We start from the raw sequence: 13,707 nt of genomic DNA on the forward strand, positions 1-13,707 counted from the left end.
TGCTACAAGGGTACAGGTTTAAAATTTTTTGTGTCATAGATTGGATAGGTTTATTTTCAAGAAAATACAAAATTTGGTCTATGTACTAATCTCCAAATTTCGCCCTCCGTCCTTAGGAAGCTTGGTCCCTATGGGTTTTTTCCTCGATGTCAGTATTTCATTGGAGATTTGGCCGGAATACGATCAAAATGCATCGATTTGCCAAAGGACCAAATTTCAATGCCCTTGAATGAATTGATGGTAGTTCGATAACACAATTGCAAGATCTACTAATCTTAAGCGGGAAAATTACCAAAAAAATTCTAAATTTATTATAATTATGTCAATTCAGTTCTAAATATATATTTTTTGCCAATTGAGTCATAAAATTTTTGCAATTGGACCTATTCAATATATTTTTTCAGTTAGTACTAACGTGTCAAAAATTTAATAATATTTTAAATGCATATTTTAATTATTTTAATAATTTCTGATAATTCTTTCTGTATCTTTTTTTGTTAAGGCCTACAAGAGGCCACCAACGAGGGCCGTGAACCCTTGCCATGGCTGGGCGAGGGTCACGAGCCCTCACCTAGTGGCCGGCGAGGGCCGCGAGGGGCGGCCATAACAAAAACATAGAAAATAAAAAATTATAAAAATATTAAAATTTTATTAAAATTTATCACATCAACGCCGATCCGAAAAATTATACTGTAAAAATTTTAGGACTCAATGGATGAAAAAGAGAAATTTAGGCCTAAAATTGGCACATTTACAATGAGGGGGAAAGGCAGGAGAATTTCTAGAAGCGGAGGAAGACTTGGGTCGCAGGGCGGGGCCACCTGCTGCTCCACTTTCTTGGGTCCCACACGTGACGCGATGAAAGCAAACGAATAAATAACCCTTTTGGTCAAAATACGAAATAGCAATAATTAGCGTGGAATTTGCGCGCCGTTTCCTCTCCATTCCTTTCGAGTTTTCACACCCACGGGAAGAAAATAATCACGTCATCGTGACGTCACTTTGCTTGTGCATAACACGTAGGAACAGCTACGTCGGTACATATGTAGCTTTCGCGGCCGCGTCAGAACCTGTCATTTACACAATTAGGAATCCCGAGCGCCAGAAGCACTTGCAATTTTAAAAACGGATCATCGCAATCCTCAAATTTTGTGTTTAGAGTAAATTTTTTTTTAATGTAATGCATAGTATTATCATCAGCCTCTTCCTTCTATCTATGATAGCGTCATGTCGTTTCCCGTTTTTCACTTTTTTGTACTTTACTAAATCTATAAAGTATCGCATCTTTTAATGTGGTTGATCTAAGAAGTTGTAATTACTTTTGGAAAAAATTACTAAAAAGGTCAAAAATCTATTGCACTTATGCCAATTCAATCTTAAACATTTCAAATTGACCAATTTAATCCAAAAGCTTATGACGATTTGCCAATACAGTCACACCTGAAAATCGATAATGCGGAGGCCGTTCGTCCTACGTGACATGTCCAGTAGGTGACGTAGATTTTCCTCTTTTGATGAAACAAATGCCCTCCCGCAAGAGTCTAATGCATGCATTTTGATGAAAGTGAATTTACCAAACAGGGGCCCACCGGCACCAAGGACATTTTATGGTTGATTTCATCGAAATCATCAAAGGCTTGTTCGCTAGCTGTTTGAATTCAACGTCTTCTTTTCCAAACCTCTGGACCCCGTCAACGCGAGAGATGACAAAGGACGCCCTTCTTTTTACTTTGGCCCAAAAGGTTTGTCCCCCCTCGTCCCTTTGGCAAGGCATTAGGTCACAGTTTTCAGCCTCGTAATCCCTTCTCCAACCAAATACAAGTTCGTGTCACACATTTTTATTACTAATTCGATGAGTAAATTATCAAAAAAAGTCATAAACCTTTCGTACTTTTATCGATTCAGTCCTAAATATTTTCACCTTTTTTCGATTTAGTCTTATTGATCGAAAAACGCCGACATGGACAACGATTGTCCTACATGACACCACCGACACCGACGTGAATAATTTTTAATAATTTTCACATGTTTTTCTTTCCCTTTTTTTTTCGCTTTTTGGGTTTAGGGGCTAACAGCCCTGTTGGCCATTGGCTCCCGCCGGCCCCGAACCCAAAAAGGGGAAAAAAAAAGAAAATTATAAAGAAAGTTGAAAAAAAAAAAAAGTTATTGAAAATTCGGCCCTCCACAATGATGAAGCTTTAGAACACAGACCGAGATCAGAGGTACAAAACGCATGTGATGCTGCGACCGAGAGAGTCAACGCGAGTTATTCTTATCATTGTGCATGTTGACCATGTGGAATTGGAAGGATTACGGATATCACTTCAGTTTGACGTCCACTCTCTCTGCAGTAATAGTGAATCCAACATAACTAGCGAAGGGCTCCACAAAGACATCTTTTCGCTAGTGAGAATTCAACGAGGGTCGAAGAGCATTGTCGACAAGAGCTCAAGGTTCTCTCCCTCTTTCTTCTTTCCATATCCATCACCGAATTTTAAGAAAGGAGAAGGGAAGAAAATGACGGAACTGTCCTCCTGAGCTAAGGGAAGAAAATGACGGAACTGTCCTCCTGAGCTCTATATAAGTGAGCATTTAAGGTGAGACAGATACAGATTATGTTGTTGTAGAGACAGATACATCAGAAGGAGAGTTTTTTTTTTTTTTTTTGGGAGTGTGTTCCCCTCCCCAGGAGAGAGAGGACTTGAGAGAAAGTAGAGCACAGATTTAGAGCTTAACAGGAGTTCTTGTCGCAGGAGAGATGGCACCTAGAGCTATTGCCTGTGCATGCATTGTTATCCCTGTTCATACGTACTCGTGTAATAGCTACAAGTGCCCTCTCGCCTCGACAAGAGTCCCTTTAACCTCGAGAAGTTATCGCATGGTCCATCTTTTATCCGCTCGGTCCATCTCTCTCTCTCTCTGCGTACACGCTTGTGCCTATGTTTTGCACGGAACGAGATGTTTTCTCCCGTGTCATGGCTTAAGTTTCTTGTTTTTTCCGTGTATGCAAGGAATGCTTGCTCAACATACTACCGATACTTTTACTTGCTTAGCTATGACCTACTGTGTTGCGATCCACGAAAGCCGTATTCGAGCAGTGTGACATTTATGCCGTGCGAGATGCAGAATAGGTGACAAGTGTGGATTAGTATTTTGATAGATCGATTGTGTGCGAGCTTATTCTTATATTGTTCAGCCTCGATTTTCTTTAGTGGGTATCGCAATTTCGAGGGTCAAAATTATATTTTGATTGTGATGCATGACAAATTGTTATGAGCATGTAGCCTAGTTAGCTAGCTCCTTTTTTGCATGGTTATAATGGGCATTGCTTATGCATGAACAGGCTTTCTCACGCTGGAATTCCATTCATATATTTTCCTATACCACCTTTCCTCGTCCTCACTCGTTATATTTAAGTGCAAACACATGTGATTTAGCCTGATATGGACGAGGTAAATATGTTTTGGAATGGAACTCCCATGATGAAATGGAGCGAAATATGTTATTATATATATACATACACACACATACAGATAATATAACGACCGATCTGGTCATTAGGACGAAGAGAGAGGAAAAAAAAAGAGAGCATAATCTATCTCTCGTTAAATAAGTTTTTCTCATCAAAATATTCTATTTTAAAAGTCCAATGTCTTCTGCAGATCGTACCATCCTTTCATCGTTGTGGAGGTGGCACAAGAGCTGGTTTCAACTCTTCACATCCGACTTATTCTTTTGCAGACTTTAGTTCCAAATTGAATATGAGTGGTGCTAGGGATGCAAGGAACGATATCCAAACTTTGTTCAAGAAGTGACGTGCACCGGAACAATAACTATCAATTTTTCGTTTCGAAAGTGAGGAGGTAATGTCATTACTACAACAATTTTGCTCGGCCGCACATGTCGACCTATGAGCTACAAAGTCATATAAGCTTCCTCTTTCGCAGGTGCTTCCTCTTCCAGGGGTGAGGGACTTTGTCTCTCCTTTGTGTGCGAGTGTGTAAATAGATTCATATAATTATTGAGGTGTGATTCATACTCTCATCGACAGGAAAACGCGAGGATCCCACTCCCCGATGAGTGGATGGGAGTCCAGGGGAGCCGCCTTGTTGTGGGTTGTAGGGGGCAGCACCGTCAGAGCACTTTTATAATTTAAGCCAATATTTTATTTATAGTTTAGGCTTGAGCCCATCAATAACTATTGTTATATATATTTTTTTTCTCTCGTAATTGAGTGATGTAATAAAAGTGCGAGGTACTAATCATAATGGAATCCTTTGCCGCTGGATATAGCCCTAGTTTAAGAACCATGATAAAATCTCGTGCCTCGAGTTATCTTTCTAACTTCTGTTTTGTTATAGTTGTATGTCGAATCTTAGTAGTAATTTGAGTGTGCGAATGAGTCATGCTGAATTCATCTTTGATGATGCGAAAACTCATGACTCCCTCGTTAAAGGAAAAGCATGGCAAAAGTTGATTTACTTCTGCCAAAAAGCAAAATGCACATATTTCAGCTAAGCAAAGGCAAAGGAAACCCAATGAAAGGAAAAAGGGAACCGTCCACCTGTTCGATCTTGGGCTTCCGTGAAAGTTGGCCTTGGCGATAATGATTTGCTGTCTTCAACTTACATGATGATGCTTTGCGGTGCTTTAATCATGTCCAGTTTCATCTGGTTTAGCTGCAAAAGCAGAAGACAACGAATGGAGAAGAACGTAAACAGAGCCATTCGACTCACGATAAATCACCTTGGTTCGGTTTAAATTTTTTGTTCCCACCGTATTGATGCGGTATGTGATCCGGCTTCATGTCGTCGGATCAGCGTGTCATCTGTTGCTAAAACGAGTGATCGAACAGTGAAACAGATAGAACAAGTAAAATGAATCGGATGCCAGATTTACGCGATTCGATCGGGGTGGCATACTTTCATGTGGAGAGCAGTAAAAAGTTGAAGGTTACAACTACACTCGAGTGAATAACTCAAATCAAAGTCCACGTTGAATATCCTATTTCAAAATGGGATGAAGGTCGAGGCATATTTTCACAGTATCAACCCAGACAAAAACAAATCGATAACGGCTATTTGTAGTTGCTTTAGTGCCATGAGCTTAACGGCATTACACCGACCAAGGGCGGAATCTAATATAAGTTCATGATGTTCATCATGTATGGCATCTGGTTTGTGACGTGGCATGTGAGTATCATGATATGTGATTTCCTCCTTATGTTCTTCGTATGATTTGTCATGTTATGTTGCACATGATTATTCTCATGTCATGTCATTTTATCGTTATGCCTTGGCATAAGATTTGACATGTCAAGTCACGTGTGATTACTACCATGGCACATCATTTCATCAACTCCGCATATTTATTGTCAATTTTGTAGGACATATTTGAGTTTTTCGTTTTGATTGACATTTGCACGTACATTTTCACACGCACAAATCGGAGTCACGCCATTATACATGAAAAGACAGCCTCGTAAATCAATAGCGTGGTCTATGAGTGTTTTCATGGTATTTCCAGATTTCAAATAAAAATATCATGTACATGATTTCTGTTCGCATTTCATTTAGGTCATGCATCACATCGCATTGCACATGCTAATCACGTGACCTCTCCATAATGTCATCATCACGGACAAGCGATCATAACATTGGAGCTCCTCCTAGATTAATTGGACGATGATCAATTGCGAAATTCAAAATAAAAGAGCGAAAGCATCCGCCTTGGATTGACAATCTTTTCGATTGGGAAGTCGGAAATCAAAATCTTTTGAATTCTAAGATAGGATCACATTGAATGCCTCCTCAAATCCCGCTCTCCATTAGATCTCCCTGTTTCAATCAAACCATTGTTCGAGGAGAGAGGGGATCGCTGTTGAACAGGTCAAAATCGTCTACGTCAGCTTCCAACCCAGATCGAGTTACCACGCCACCCAACCAATTTGGATCTTCCTATTCTCCAGCACAAAACTACAACTCGTTCAAACTTGAACTGAATGAACTTCGTTATACAGATTCTTTGCAAGTGTATATAAACCCATCATCTCTTCGTAATCATCAACATTGTTTGGAATCCCGGTGTTTTCACATCTATAACTCAGTCAAACTCGAACTGAATTTTGTCATAAGTATTCTTTGCAAGTGTATATAAACCCATCAATCTCTTCGTAAATCATTAAAATTCATCCGTTATGACACCTTTGATTGCCCAACTTTTCACATTATTTGTCATGTGGTGTCTGAAATTTGACATACAAACACGGATGAAACTAAATAGAGAGGCCGGGACGGCGGAGAAAGAGTATTTTCTGCCACCCTGCTCATTTCCGACGCTCCATTGAGAGAAATGGAAAGATAGGGAGAAATTATAAAAGTCTCAATCCAAGAGAAATGTATTCAGGAACCTGAGAAAGTACTGAGTCAAAGGCTTTCATAAGATCATCCTCAATCCTAAGGAAATAAGCCATTGGCTATCCGAAATTAATCAACTTTGAAAATGATTGAGATGGCTTAGAGGTGTACGTGCATATGAGATCCCTGATCCTTCTCGATTCAGCTTATTTCGATGGATTCGGACGAACAAAATTCGAGACGGTTAAAGATTGTTGATATCGTCATATTGATCTCAACAAAGACCCTTGTTCTATAGCCACTATCTCGACCTTGAATTCTAGGGACAAGCTAAAATGGTTCATGCACTCTGGCATGAATGGATATACATGATTCTAATTAAGTTAAATGAACTTAATTTATCGAGTAAATGTTGATCCTACTTTAGATACATCAATTAAACTAGCTAGCTGTGTGTGAATGAGCTGAAGTCTTCTAAGAACCAAAGTTAGCTACTAGTTCTAAGTTCGATGTATATTACGGTCAGTGTTCAAATGCGTTCTCATGTACCTCAATCTGGAACATATGTGCCCTAATAATATTTAACCATTCTGTCCAACACATCGCAATCCTTAAAGTAGTCCAGAGCTAGCAATAGCATGCTAGAATTTTAGGGTTTTGCCTTGCTTCTTTCTGTCAAATCAATTTAAGGGATTGCACGGATGACTTTTGATTTGTATTAAAAACACATTTCTATACTCTTAAGGAATCCAAGAAATTTCACATCATCATGTAAGCATGTATAAATTATGTATCACCGTGCCTTAAATGTTTCGTTAGGTGGTCCATATTAGATCTCCAAAATCTTGGATAAGACCCTAAGTTGTAAGTTCTCTCTAAATTATTGATTGGGAAATTACATAAATAGTCCCATGTACTAATATCCAAATTTCACTCTCTGTTCATAAGTGATAATCAATCATTTGGTCAAAAAAGGAAATAGCAATAATTGGTATGGAATTAGCACGCCGTCCTCTTCCTCCTCCGACCATGTATGGTGCATCTCCCTTTTGGTACTGTAGGTGGCACTTACATGCATCTCTCTATTCCTTTGTGTCTTCAGACAGGAGGAAAAAATAATGCAATTAGAACATCAATTTGCTAATGCATTGTGAACGGATCCGAATTAGTTGCTTCTCGCCTTCTTCTTTTTTTCCCCCTTTTCTATTTCGATATAGTGATTACCAAATCTATAAAGAATGTGTCTTTTCATGTGGATGATCTGAGAGGTTGCAAATTTTTTTTTTGTGTGTGCGTGCGCGCACGGACATGCCATTCAGATTCAAACAGTATAACATGCGGATATCGATAAGTCATTCTTTTAAATCTTTTGCATTGGATTTTCACAATAAAATTCTTGGTCCCCAAAGACTTCAAAGACATTTTTTTTGCTTTTACATAGGGATTTGATGCTATCTAACTCAAATACGAGTTTGTAATACAAACTAGTTGATAATTTAATTGGAAAAGAGTGGGTAATCACTCTAATTGAGGTTGTAATTTGTCAAAAGAGTTGATAAATTTTACAAGTTGACAACCAAAACAAAATTTGTAATTTGATAGGAAATTTGATGTACTATTGGTAAGAAACTCAAACGTTGGTATCCGTAACTAGTGTATAAGTTAATTGGCGAAGGGTTGGTAAGCCCCAAAACTGAAGGTTAGGACTTTCATATATATTTATATAATCGATGCACCTTAAGTCACATTGCTTATTCTACTAGATCTTACGGAGAGGAGTTGGTATCAATTTATGCCTAATTGCTCCACGTACGGATAATTCGTCCAACCCAAGTAGCTATAATGTCCATTTTGTTTTACGTCCCCTAACTCTTCCTCATCTAGGCTTGGTCAAAATAGCAGAGAAGGTCAAAATATTAGTAGCATGGTAGAACTCTAGTCCTAAGATGCTTCAACAGGAACATATTCTTGTTTCATTATAGTTGGTAAATTTAAAGGTGTTGGTAACGAAAGGCAAATAAAAGTTCATACAAGATACAAGAGTGTTATTTTGCTAGAGACAAGACAGAAGTTGCTAGGTACAAAAAGATAAATAAAGTATCAATAATTAACTCAGAAAAAGTTGATAATGCAAAGTAAGTGGGTAACTTCATATCGAAAATTTTGGTGATTACTCTAACTAAAGTTGGTAATTTCTAAAAAGAGTTAGTAAATTTAACATGTTATTAAACAAGGTAGTAGTTCAAATGAGAGTCGGCATTCCAATATTAGTTAGCAATTTAATTGGAACGAAGTGGATAAGTCATTGGAAGAAAGATTACTAAATTCATTTAAGAGATGTTAAACTCAAAGCATTCATAAAAAAGGACAAATGCAAAATGGTAAGACATAAACAAAAAAGTTGGTAATTTGCATATCGTGAAAAAGATTTGGTAATTTCATAAAAGTACAAGGTACAATGAGTTATCAAGAAACTACGCGACCGGTAAGTTTCTTTTCCCAATTTTTCCTAACACTTGCCGACTCCTTCAGAAGTGTACTGATATGGAGAGAAAAATCTGTTCTTTTATATTATCGACGGCAAGAGATGGGCGGCATGGAAAAATGATTACACAATCTGTAGCGTCACACTCCAGCGTAAGCATGGAAGAAATTACAAGAAAGTCCTTCTAGTAGTAGTATCTTTTCTTATGCAAGGTGGAATATATGCTTATGGTATTAATCCCGTCTTCAAGTAGTGATGTGACTTTCTAGAACTGTCATTAATTCATCTTGATGGAAAGTTTGTTTCACCTCTTGATTTATGCGTGGGTTTGGATATTTTATGTCGCCTTTTTCTCCATCAGTGCAATCCACAGGTCTTAGGACACGCATGACAACATTTTAGGAGTAGAATTTATATTTCAAAAGTGCTTTTAGAGCAGAAATTTATTTGGTAATGCAACTTCTAGAGCAGAAATCTATTTGGTTATGCAACTTCATTTTTTTACTTTTGGAGGGTTTTTTTTTTTTTTTTTTGCTCCAAAAATAGTTTTAGAGCCACTTGAAGAAGTAAAAAAAATTTACTTCTCTCTAGAAATAGAAAAATTAGGTTCTTGCCATAAGTTGATTTTTAGAGCAGAAGTATTGCCATGCGTGCTTCCATGATACTTTTAAAGCTCAAATTCACGTAACCAATCAAGGGGTCGATTTGCTTTTCATTTTAAAAATTTTAAAAAATGATTTTTGGGTTAGCAATTCTTTTATTGATTAAAATTTATCCACATATTTGAGACCTTCTATATATTACCTTCCTTTTACTTACCAACAGAATTAACAACAATAATTTTTTTTACAAGTTCTCTCAACAAACTGATTAAGAAATAAGATAATATAAAAAGAAGTAATCAATGTGCTTAGGAAAATCAGTGCCATAAATCAATTTTCAATGATCTGAGCAATGACCTCATAGCAACATCACTTGAATGACGCAAGATTCATATTCAAAGTCTATGGATAAGATCTCTTAGTATTAGAACTCATGTAGGTTGAAAGGGGACACTCATATCATATGTTATCATCAAATAGTGGTCAAGATTCTGTCCAAGGTGGTTCTTCACCGAGAACATCATGTAAGAGCATAAACCAGGATTACTTAAAAGCATAATCAACATGTTAATTATAATCAAATATAGCAGCTCTTTTTTCTATCTTCTTTTGCGCTGAAGAACAAAATCGATTGCACCATAGAGGATATTCTTTTCGGCGGAAGCGCATGATCAGACACCGTAAAATCTCATTAGAGTGGCTTTTCACCCAAAAAAGAAGAAGAGATAATTAAGTAAGATAATGTCTGCTTAGATATCAAGAATTACGGATTTTGCAGCCTAATCATGCGCACTAAAACATATATAATCCGACTGATGTTGGGCGAATTAAGATTTTTTTATAAGATTAACTAATCAAAAAATTTGATAAAATGCAAGTGGACATTTAGATGAGTGAATCATCTTCAAAACTCATAATTCCATCGGGTCTACCACATTACTTAATATATTAAATTTGTAATCTCGGTGTCGATATTATTCCACGCAACTAAAGCGTAGGAAATCGATCAATAAAGTGGAAACATGATGCTTAAAACAAATGCCCCACGCAAGCATCTTAGCATGCATTTTGTTGAAAGTGAATTTGGCTAGCAGGGTCCACCAAGGACACTCTGTGTTTGAATGTTTGACTAAAATTCCCTCTCTTTTTTCAGCATGTGGCGCACAACGAAATAGTCATCATGCCTTTCTTTTTACTTTGGCCAAAGAGTTTGTTCCCTCTTGAGAAAGTGAATTCATTGCCAGAATAAATTTAATCCATTGGCAAGACATAAGGTCATAGTTTTTAACTCTCGTAATCCCATCTCCGACCACAAACAAGTTGGTGTCGCATTTTTATTACTTACTCGACAATAGATTTGACCTAGCACTACTTGGAAATAATAAACATGATAAGTCTCATATTTGTTTAGCCGGAAAAATTACCAAAAAAAAGTCCTAAAACTATTATACTAATGCAGATTCAGTCCTAATTCTTTTAATTTGGCCAATTTAGTCCTAAACATTTTGATCATTTGTTAATTTAATCATTTCGGCCAATTTTGATTGACAATTGATAAAGTGGATACTATTGTGCTAACGTGAACAATTTTTATAATTTTTTTAAAAAAATTATTTTTTATTTTTATTTTGTCTTTCTTTGCTTTTTCTCTTTTCATTATAACCGGCGAGGGTCACATTCATCGATTTAGGTGAGCCTCGCCACATAAAAACAAAAAGTATATAAAGAATACCAAAAAAACTTAAAAAATTTGCAAAAACCATCCATGACAGCATCGGCCGTGCCACATCGGATCGCCGTCGTCCACGTCGCTTATTTCAAGCCAAAATTGGCCGAAAAGATTGAATTAACAAATGGTCAAAAGATTTAGGATTAAATTGACTAAATTGAAAGGTTTATGACTGAATTAGTATCCATACATTAGGTTTAACTCTTTTTGGTAAATTATTCCCTATTTAACTAGCGATTTTTTTTGGTTAATTTCGATACATGCATGCATGTGTCTCTTTGATTTGATTGTGTATAGTTTCAATATGGTTGCGCGGATTGTGATCAAACTTGTCGCTCGACGCATGACACGAACATATGAGACTCTGTAAGTATGAAATATGTTCTGAAAAATCATGTAGATAGGTCACTTTCATTTTTTCATATTCACTCCCGACCCAACAGGTCGTGGTGACTAAAATATAACTTGAGATCGCAGGTACTAGGCTCGAGAGTCATCTTAAGGTATTATTATTGATAGAACCATTAAATATTAAATCAAGCCTTCATTAAAAGTTTAAGCTTTTAGAATAATTGGCAGTGCTTTCACAAAATCTCACGTGGTATCAGAATAGGAGCTCATGAGTTCAAGTCTTTTCAGTATCCATTTACCTTCCCAATTAAATATTTTCATGCTTAAAACTAGGTGAAAAGACCAAATTAAAAGTGAGAGAGTCACCTTTCCAATCAAATATTTTCACACTTAGTACTCGGCAAAAAGACCAAACTAAGCGTGATGCGGAGTGATAGAATAATTAAATATTAAAAAATATCTTCACCTAAAAATTTAAGCTTTTAAAATAGTTAAAAGTGATCCACAAAATCTTACGGTCACAATGGTTAATTGGTGTGCATGTTCATCACGTGGGAATGGAAGGATCATGGACATCAGTCTAGTTTGACGTTTACTTTGTCTGTACCTGAAGTAAATAGTGAAGGGTCCCGCAAGGAATTATTTTTACTGATGAGAAATTCAACGAGGGTCGAAAAGCATTGTCGCCAAGAGCACAAGGTTCTCTCCCTCTTTCCCTTTTCGATCTCTATCACCAAATTTTAAAATCGAAGAAATGACAAAAAGAAGATAAGAGAGAAAGGATGGAACAGTCCTCCTCGGCTCTATATAAATGTGCATTTGGATGGTTAAGACGAGACAGATACAGCTCGTGTTGTGTAGAGTTTTTAGGAGTTTGTCCCCCTCCAGAAAGAGAAAGAGAAAGGAAGGAGGGGGCTTGATTTGGAGCTTAATAGGAGCTCTTGTCGCGGGAAAGATGGCACTCTGAGCTATTGCCTGGGCATGCATTGTGATATTGCATGTGCTTTTACATATGTTCGCCGGTAATAACTACAAGCGCCATCTCTCCTCGACAAGAGTCCCTTTAACCTCGAGAAGTTATTGCATGGTCCATTTTTCTTCTTCTACTCTCTCTCTCTCTCTCTCTCTCTCTCTCTCTCTCTCCATGTGCACGACACGAGATGTTTTCTCCTATGGTCCAGCCTAAGATTCTTTCTCTTTTTATGTATGCGAGAAATGCTTGTCCCCCATATTGTTGATGTTCTTACTTGCTCTACTATGACCAAGCTTGGTTCCGTTACGATTCACAAAACCCGTGTTCCTTAACTATGATATCGATGCATAATGATGTGTAGAATAGATGATAAGTGTGGATTGTTCGAGTAATTTAAGTAACATATAGTTGCGAGTTTCTTCTTGCATCATTTGGTCTCTGGTTTTTTTAGTAGGTTTCTTAATTACGACGCTCGTAATTAAATTATGATTCTTGCACATGACAATTTTGTCGATCGTGTAGCCAAGCCACCTAGCTTAATTTTTTGCATGGTTTTAAGGGGCCAACCTCGAATGCATCTCTATTAGTTTATCTCTAATTTTGATCTAGATAGGCTAAATTCATACGTGATGTGATTATAGTCACTTGGTATCAAGGTCGTTATCCACTTTCGTACATGAGCTGCCACCTTTCTTGCTTTTCTTTGTGGAAAAAAAAAATCGTCTTTTTTGACTTAGAACTCACAAACCCCTCCTTAAAAGAAGAGCATCCCAAAAGGTGCTTGGCTTTTACCACAAAGATTCTTGCTAGGGAAAGGAAAAGGAAACAAAAGGAAGGGAACCGTGGAACTGCTCGACAGCTCGAGTATTGTGTGTTCATTTGGTGTTATGACAAAAGGCTACTTGCACTGTCTAGGTCAATTCGAATTCTATTCACTTTTGTATTGTTCCCTGTTGTATGGCCCTAAGCTCAATTCGACTGAACGCTGCACGACTTGTCACTTCTTGCTACTTTGCACTGTCTAGGTTGAAAATTCTAGCTTGATAACGGAGTGCTGATCGGCTTATCAATCCTCTTCTCTCCGGGGCTTCGCCGGAGAACCGTGGGTTCACCGGCAACGGAGCATGGACTACTCCCGTTCTTTCCACTCCCAAAAGCACCAACCATTAGGAATAAGCATGGCGGGCCCATGAGACAACAGCTCGGAATCG

Source organism: Rhodamnia argentea, chromosome 8 (assembly GCF_020921035.1).
Source record: "Rhodamnia argentea isolate NSW1041297 chromosome 8, ASM2092103v1, whole genome shotgun sequence".
NCBI classification, from domain to species: Eukaryota; Viridiplantae; Streptophyta; class Magnoliopsida; order Myrtales; family Myrtaceae; genus Rhodamnia; species Rhodamnia argentea.